This window comes from Heterocephalus glaber, unplaced genomic scaffold (genome assembly GCF_053883595.1).
Source record: "Heterocephalus glaber isolate CG9 unplaced genomic scaffold, H.glaber_assembly_v1.0 deba00001497, whole genome shotgun sequence".
Taxonomy (NCBI): domain Eukaryota; kingdom Metazoa; phylum Chordata; class Mammalia; order Rodentia; family Bathyergidae; genus Heterocephalus; species Heterocephalus glaber.
Genome location: NW_028258320.1, coordinates 23,300,241 through 23,306,222, shown reverse-complemented (window position 1 = coordinate 23,306,222; position 5,982 = coordinate 23,300,241). Strand labels below are relative to the sequence as shown.

Genomic DNA, 5,982 nt, shown 5'->3' with positions numbered 1-5,982 from the left:
AGGATATTATACTGCTAGAAAATCTGTGTGTTTTATCAAGAGTCTTTAGAGTGTTAATTAAAGGAGTGACTTGTAGTGGGAAGTTTGGGCCTGATGATCAGATACTCAATGTAATAAACTCAGCTCTTTGGTCCATTTATGTCTTCCTCTTCTCCCAAGTGTTTATGATGTGTCCTACAAATGTTCCCTGGTTGCCAGTACTGGGCTTACCTGCTGCTATGGTTTTGTTGATCACATAAGAATGGCTGAGCCCCGCAAGAAGTTCAATCACTTTCTCTCCTAAGAAATCTGAATTTGGAATCAAGAGATAGTTGGAACTTTATCATATGACCTTGAGATTGGAGGGACAGTCATGTATTGTAAGTGACTGAGGAGCTAAGAAAGCTAGTCAGAGGCCACACAGCTGCTCCCTGGGATCTATGCACACTTACTGATGGAATGGTGGGCCTCTCCTGATTTAATTTCTTTACTAATTATAGCACCAAGGAGCAGAGCCACCACCAGGGCTGAGGAGGTGAGCCTTCTGGGCCCCTGTACCACCACCCTCAGTGCTGAGCAGCATTGCTGCCCCCAGCGCCAATGAGGTGAGCCACACGGGCAAGAGCAGCACACACCTCGCCCCACTTAAAAATGAGAAGACATGTAAACAAGCCTCAAAATCAGACTTTCAGATCACCTAAAGCAACCCATTAGGGAAATGAGATGGAACAATCTGATACTCAACCACCTGGACTCCCACAAGTGACAACAAAAGAGGATCTGGAGAAAATGAAATCAGAAATAATTTCTCAGATATCAGCAGACAATGTTCCCATAGTACAAGACATGATTAATAAATCTCGAGAGGACACAGATAAAAAAATAGAGGATCTGAGGAACATGATGGAATCCCAACATAGGAAACAAATGGAATCCATAAAACAAATGCAAACATTACTAGGAGATTAAAAACTCCAATGAATGTTTACGCACCAGAATGAACCAATGTGAGGACATAATTTCAGATATAGAAGATAAGATTGTAATTAGTGACCAGGAAAAGAAAAATTTCTTTAAGATAGTATGGGACCATGAGAAATCAATCCAGCAGCTACTAGGTGATGCAAAGAAGAATAACATAAGACTAATCGGAGTCAATGAAGAAACAGGAGAGAATGGAGTTGACATAAAAAACTGCACAGAAGTGATGGCAGAAAACTTCCCAAGCAGGGGAAAAGAACTTGACATACAGATAAGTGAGGCATATAGGACTCCAAATAGCCTTGGTCAAAAAAAATCCACACATAGGCATATAATAGTTAAGATTCAAGAAACCCAACAGAAGAATCAAATTCTATAAGCAGTTAGAGAAAAAGAAACAAATCATGTACAAAGGAAAGCCCATCAGAATCACAACAGACTTCTCAACACAAATCCTCAAGGTGAGAAGACCTTGCAGTGAATGTATTTCAAGCCCTAAAGGAAAACAGCCTCCAACCCAGACTGATGTACCCTTGAAAACTATCTTTCAAAATTGTTGGAGAAATAAGATACTTTCATGACAAAGAGCACCTTAGGAACTTCTTGAATACCAAATCAGCACTCCAAAAAATTTTAGACAATATCCTAGGAAAAGACAATGAAGATCACAACCCCAGGAAGCCCAGAAGAATGAATCCATCAGGCATGACAAGAAATTAAATGCAAAGCGGGAGAATCCAACAAAAAGAAAAGTCATGACAATGATGTCAGTACGTATCAGTGATAACCATCAATGTTAATGGTCTCAATTCACCAATCAAAAGAAGTAGACGGGCAGAATAGGTGAAGAAGAAAAATCCAACAATATGCTGCATACAAAAAACACACTTAAATCAGAAAGAAACTCATAGACTGAAAGTTAAAGGGTCAAAGACAATACTCCATGTGACAGGAACCCCCAAAAAAGCAGGAATAGATATCCTCTTTGCAGATCAAGTGGATTTCAAACCAACACTGATTAAGAGAGACAAAGAAGGACACTACATCCTTGTAAAGGGAACAATCCAAGAGGAAGAGATGACAATCATAAACATATATCCACCAAATACTAGTGCTCCCACCTATATAAAATAAATACTAAAGGACATGAAAAAATCAAATAAGCACTAGTAATAGTAGTAGGGGACCTCAATACCCCACTGTCACAAATAAATAGATCAACTAGACAAAAAAATAAGCAACGAAATACTAGAACTCAATCAAACTCTTGAACAAGTGAACTTAACAGATGTTTATACAGTATTCCTCCCCACAAAATCAGAATACACATCTTATCAGCTGCACATGTGTCATTTTCCAAGACAGAATGCACACTCACTAACAGAACATGTTTAAGTAAGTGCAAAGGAATTGAAGTTATCCACTGTATATTATCAGACCATAGTGTGATGAAATTGGAAATCAATAGCAAAAGAAACCGTAAGAATTTCACAAACACATGGAAATTGAACAACACACTTCTGAATAACCAATGGGTCACAGAGGAAATTAAAGAAGAAATCAGATAGTTCCTACAATTAAATGACAATGACAATACAACATATTGGAATCTATGGGACATAATGAAAGCATTCTTACGAGGGAAATTCATAGAAGTGAATACTCATATTAGGAAAACAGAGCAGGCCCAATTAAACAACCTGATGCTGAACTTTAAGCATCTAGAAAAATAAGAACAGGGTAAAATTGAACCTCATACAAGGGAGTAAATTATAAAGATCAGAGCAGAAATCAATTCAATGGAGATGAAGAGAATGATACAAAAAAATCAATGAAGCCATGAGTTGCTTCTTTGAAAGAATAAACAAAATTCACAAAACCTTAGCCAACCTTATCAGAAAAAGGAAAGAAAGGGCCCAAATCCATGCAATTAGGAATGAAAAGGATGACGTTACAACAGACCCAGCAGAAACCCAGAGGACCATCAGTACCTACTTTGAGAGCCTATATGCCAATAAGATGGAAAACACAGAAGAAATGGACAGATTCCTAGATATATATGAATTACCAAAGTTGAATGAAGAAGATCTAAAAATTCTAAATGACCCAATATCAATAATGAAATTGAAAATGCAATTTATAACTTACCAACTAATAAAAAGCCTAGGCCCTGATGGCTTTACTGCTGAATTCTACAAGACATTTAGAGAGGAACTACTGCCACTACTGTTTAAACTCTTCAATTAAATTGAAAGGGAAGCAATATTCCCAAATTCATCCCTAGAATCAAGCATCACTTTGATACTCAAAGCAGAGAAAGACCCAACTGAAAAAGAGAACTATAGGCTAATCTCACTAATAATCATAGGTGCAAAAATTCTTAAGAAGTTAATAGCAGTTTTTGACCATTTAGTATGTGTTGGGTTTTTCATAGATAGCCTTAATCTGGTTGAGATAAAGACCTTCTATTCCAGTTTTCTGTAGAGTTTTATCATTAATGGGTGTTGGATTTTGTTGAATCCTTTTTCTGCATCTATTGAGATGATCATATGGTTTTTGTCCTTGACTCTGTTAATATTATGTATTACATTTATTGATTTACAAATGTTGAACCATCCTTGCATCCCTGGGATAAATCTGACTTGGTCAGGGTGCATGATCTTCTTGATAACCCTCTGTATTCTGTTGGCCAGTATCTTCTTGGATGCCCACTATCACCACTCCTGTTCAATATAGTTCTGGAAACATTAGCCACAGCAATTAGAAAAGAGAATGGAATAAAAGGAATAAAGATAGGAAAGGAAGATGTTAAACTGTCATTATTTGCTGATGATAAGATACTTTACATAGAAGACCCAAAAAACTCAGCCAAAAGACTTCTAGACTTAATTGACAGATTCAGTAGAGTAGTTGGATACAAAGTCAACACTCAAAAAACAATAGCCTTCTTATACACAAATAACAGACTCACTGAGAGAGAAATTAGGGAAACAATTCCTTTTACAATAGCATCCAAAAAAATGAAATATCTAAGCATCAATCTAACAAAGGAACTAAAAGACATACACTGAAAACTACAGCAAACTGAAAAAGGAGATCCAGGAGGATATAAGAAAATGGAGAGGGTAGCGTGCGTGGCCAGCGGAGTGTGACACCAGCCCCAGCCTGTCCCCCATGGCCCCGTGGAGCCAAGAGACGGGGCTGAATCTCTACCGGGCACTGCTGCGCCAGGGCTGAGAGCTTCGCTACACTGATCAGGACTTCTACTTTGCTTCTGTCCGCCGTGAGTTCCTGAAAAATCAGAGGCTAGAGGATCCTGAGGCCCGGGAGAAGAAGCTGGAGAAGGCCCTGGTCTTCCTCCACAGCAAACTAGGGGGGCTAGTTTAGGATCCTCTCCTTTACACTTGCACCCTGACTGCAAGGAAAGAGGACAAAGTTGCCTTCTGTGGGCAATGCCATTGATTTCGTGCTCTCCAATGCCCGGCTGGTGCTGGGGGTGGGTGGAGCGACCATATTGGGCATTGCCACGCTGGCGGTTAAGCGGCTGTACAATCGGGCAATCAGTGCCCCTACAAGCCCCACTCGCCTGAGCCATTCAGGGAAGAGGAGCTGGGAAGAACCAAATTGGATGGGCTCCCCACGATTGCTGAGCAAGGACATGAAGTCAGGCCTGAGCCGGTCCCGGCAGACCCTCCCCACAGACTCTTCGGCCTTTGACACAGATACATTCTGCCCGCCCCAGCCCAAGCCATTGTCCAGGAAGGGCCAAGCAGACTTGAAGAAGTCATGACTCCACATGTCCCTGCAGGAGAAACTTCTTACTTACTACCGGAACCGGGCAGCTATCCCTGCTAGAGAGCAGGCTCGGGCCAAGCAAGCTTCCGTGGACATATGTGCTGAGCTCCGGAGCTTCCTGCAGGCCAAGTTGCCTGACATGCCACTTCGGGAGATGTACTTGAGTGGCAGCCTCTATGATGACCTGCAGGTGGTGACAGCTGACCATATCCAACTCATCGTGCCCCTTGTGCTGGAGCAGAACCTGTGGTCTTGCATACCTGGTGAGGATACTATCATGAATGTCCCTGGCTTCTTCCTGGTTCATCGTGAGAACCCAGAGTACTTTCCTCGTGGCAGCAGTTACTGGGACCGCTGTGTAGTAGGGGGCTACCTCTCCCCAAAGACAGTGGCAGACATATTTGAGAAGGTCGTGGCTGGCTCCATCAATTGGCCAGCCATAGGGTCCCTCTTGGACTATGTGATCTGACTAGCACCTCCCCCAGAGGCCCTGATGCTAGAAGTGCAGTATGAGTGGGACAAACATCTTGTCATTGACTTCCTGCCATCAGTGACCCTTGGTGACACTGTCTTGGTGGCCACACCACACAGGCTAGCCCAGTATGACAATCTGTGGCAGCTGAGCCTGCGTCCAGCTGAGACAGCACGCCTGAGGGCTTTGGACCAGGTAGACTCGGGCTGCCGATCTTTGTGCCTCAAGATTCTCAAGGCCATATGCAAGTCCACCCTGGCTCTGGGCCACCTCACTGCCAGCCAGCTAACCAATGTCATCCTCCACTTGGCCCAGGAGGAGGCTGGCTGGTCTCCAGATGTGATGGCTGATCCTTTCCTGCAGGCCCTGAGGGGACTTATCCGCTACTTAGAGGTTGGAGTCCTGCCCAGTGCCCTGAACCCCAAGGTGAACTTATTTGCAGAGCTCACCCCTGAGGAAATCGACGAATTGGGATACACTCTCTACTGCTCCTTGTCTGAGCCGGAGGTGCTGCTGCAGACCTAAGAAGAGGTGAAGGCCAGAGCAACTGTCTGGTGGTCAGGCCCCAGATTCTCCGTTAGAAACACATGGCTACATAGTTGGTGCCTCACAGGGTCCCTAGGTGCCTCCTGGTTTTACTGGTCATTGTCCTGGTCGCATCATGCTGATTAGAATGACATCTCTTTGGTCCCCTATTTTCTTACCCAGCCCTATCTATTTTTGTTACCAAACACTGTGCTCCCTACTCCCTCCTT

The 5,982-nt window shown here is 42.9% G+C and overlaps 2 pseudogenes; both read left to right on the top strand.

The window, feature by feature from the left end:
• Positions 1 to 4,134: 4,134 nt before the first annotated feature.
• On the top strand, positions 4,135 to 4,347 carry LOC101697642 (mitochondrial ribosome and complex I assembly factor AltMIEF1 pseudogene; annotated as a pseudogene).
• Positions 4,348 to 4,763: 416 nt separating this feature from the next.
• On the top strand, positions 4,764 to 5,752 carry LOC147825597 (mitochondrial dynamics protein MID51 pseudogene; annotated as a pseudogene).
• The last annotated feature ends 230 nt before the right edge of the window (positions 5,753 to 5,982 follow it).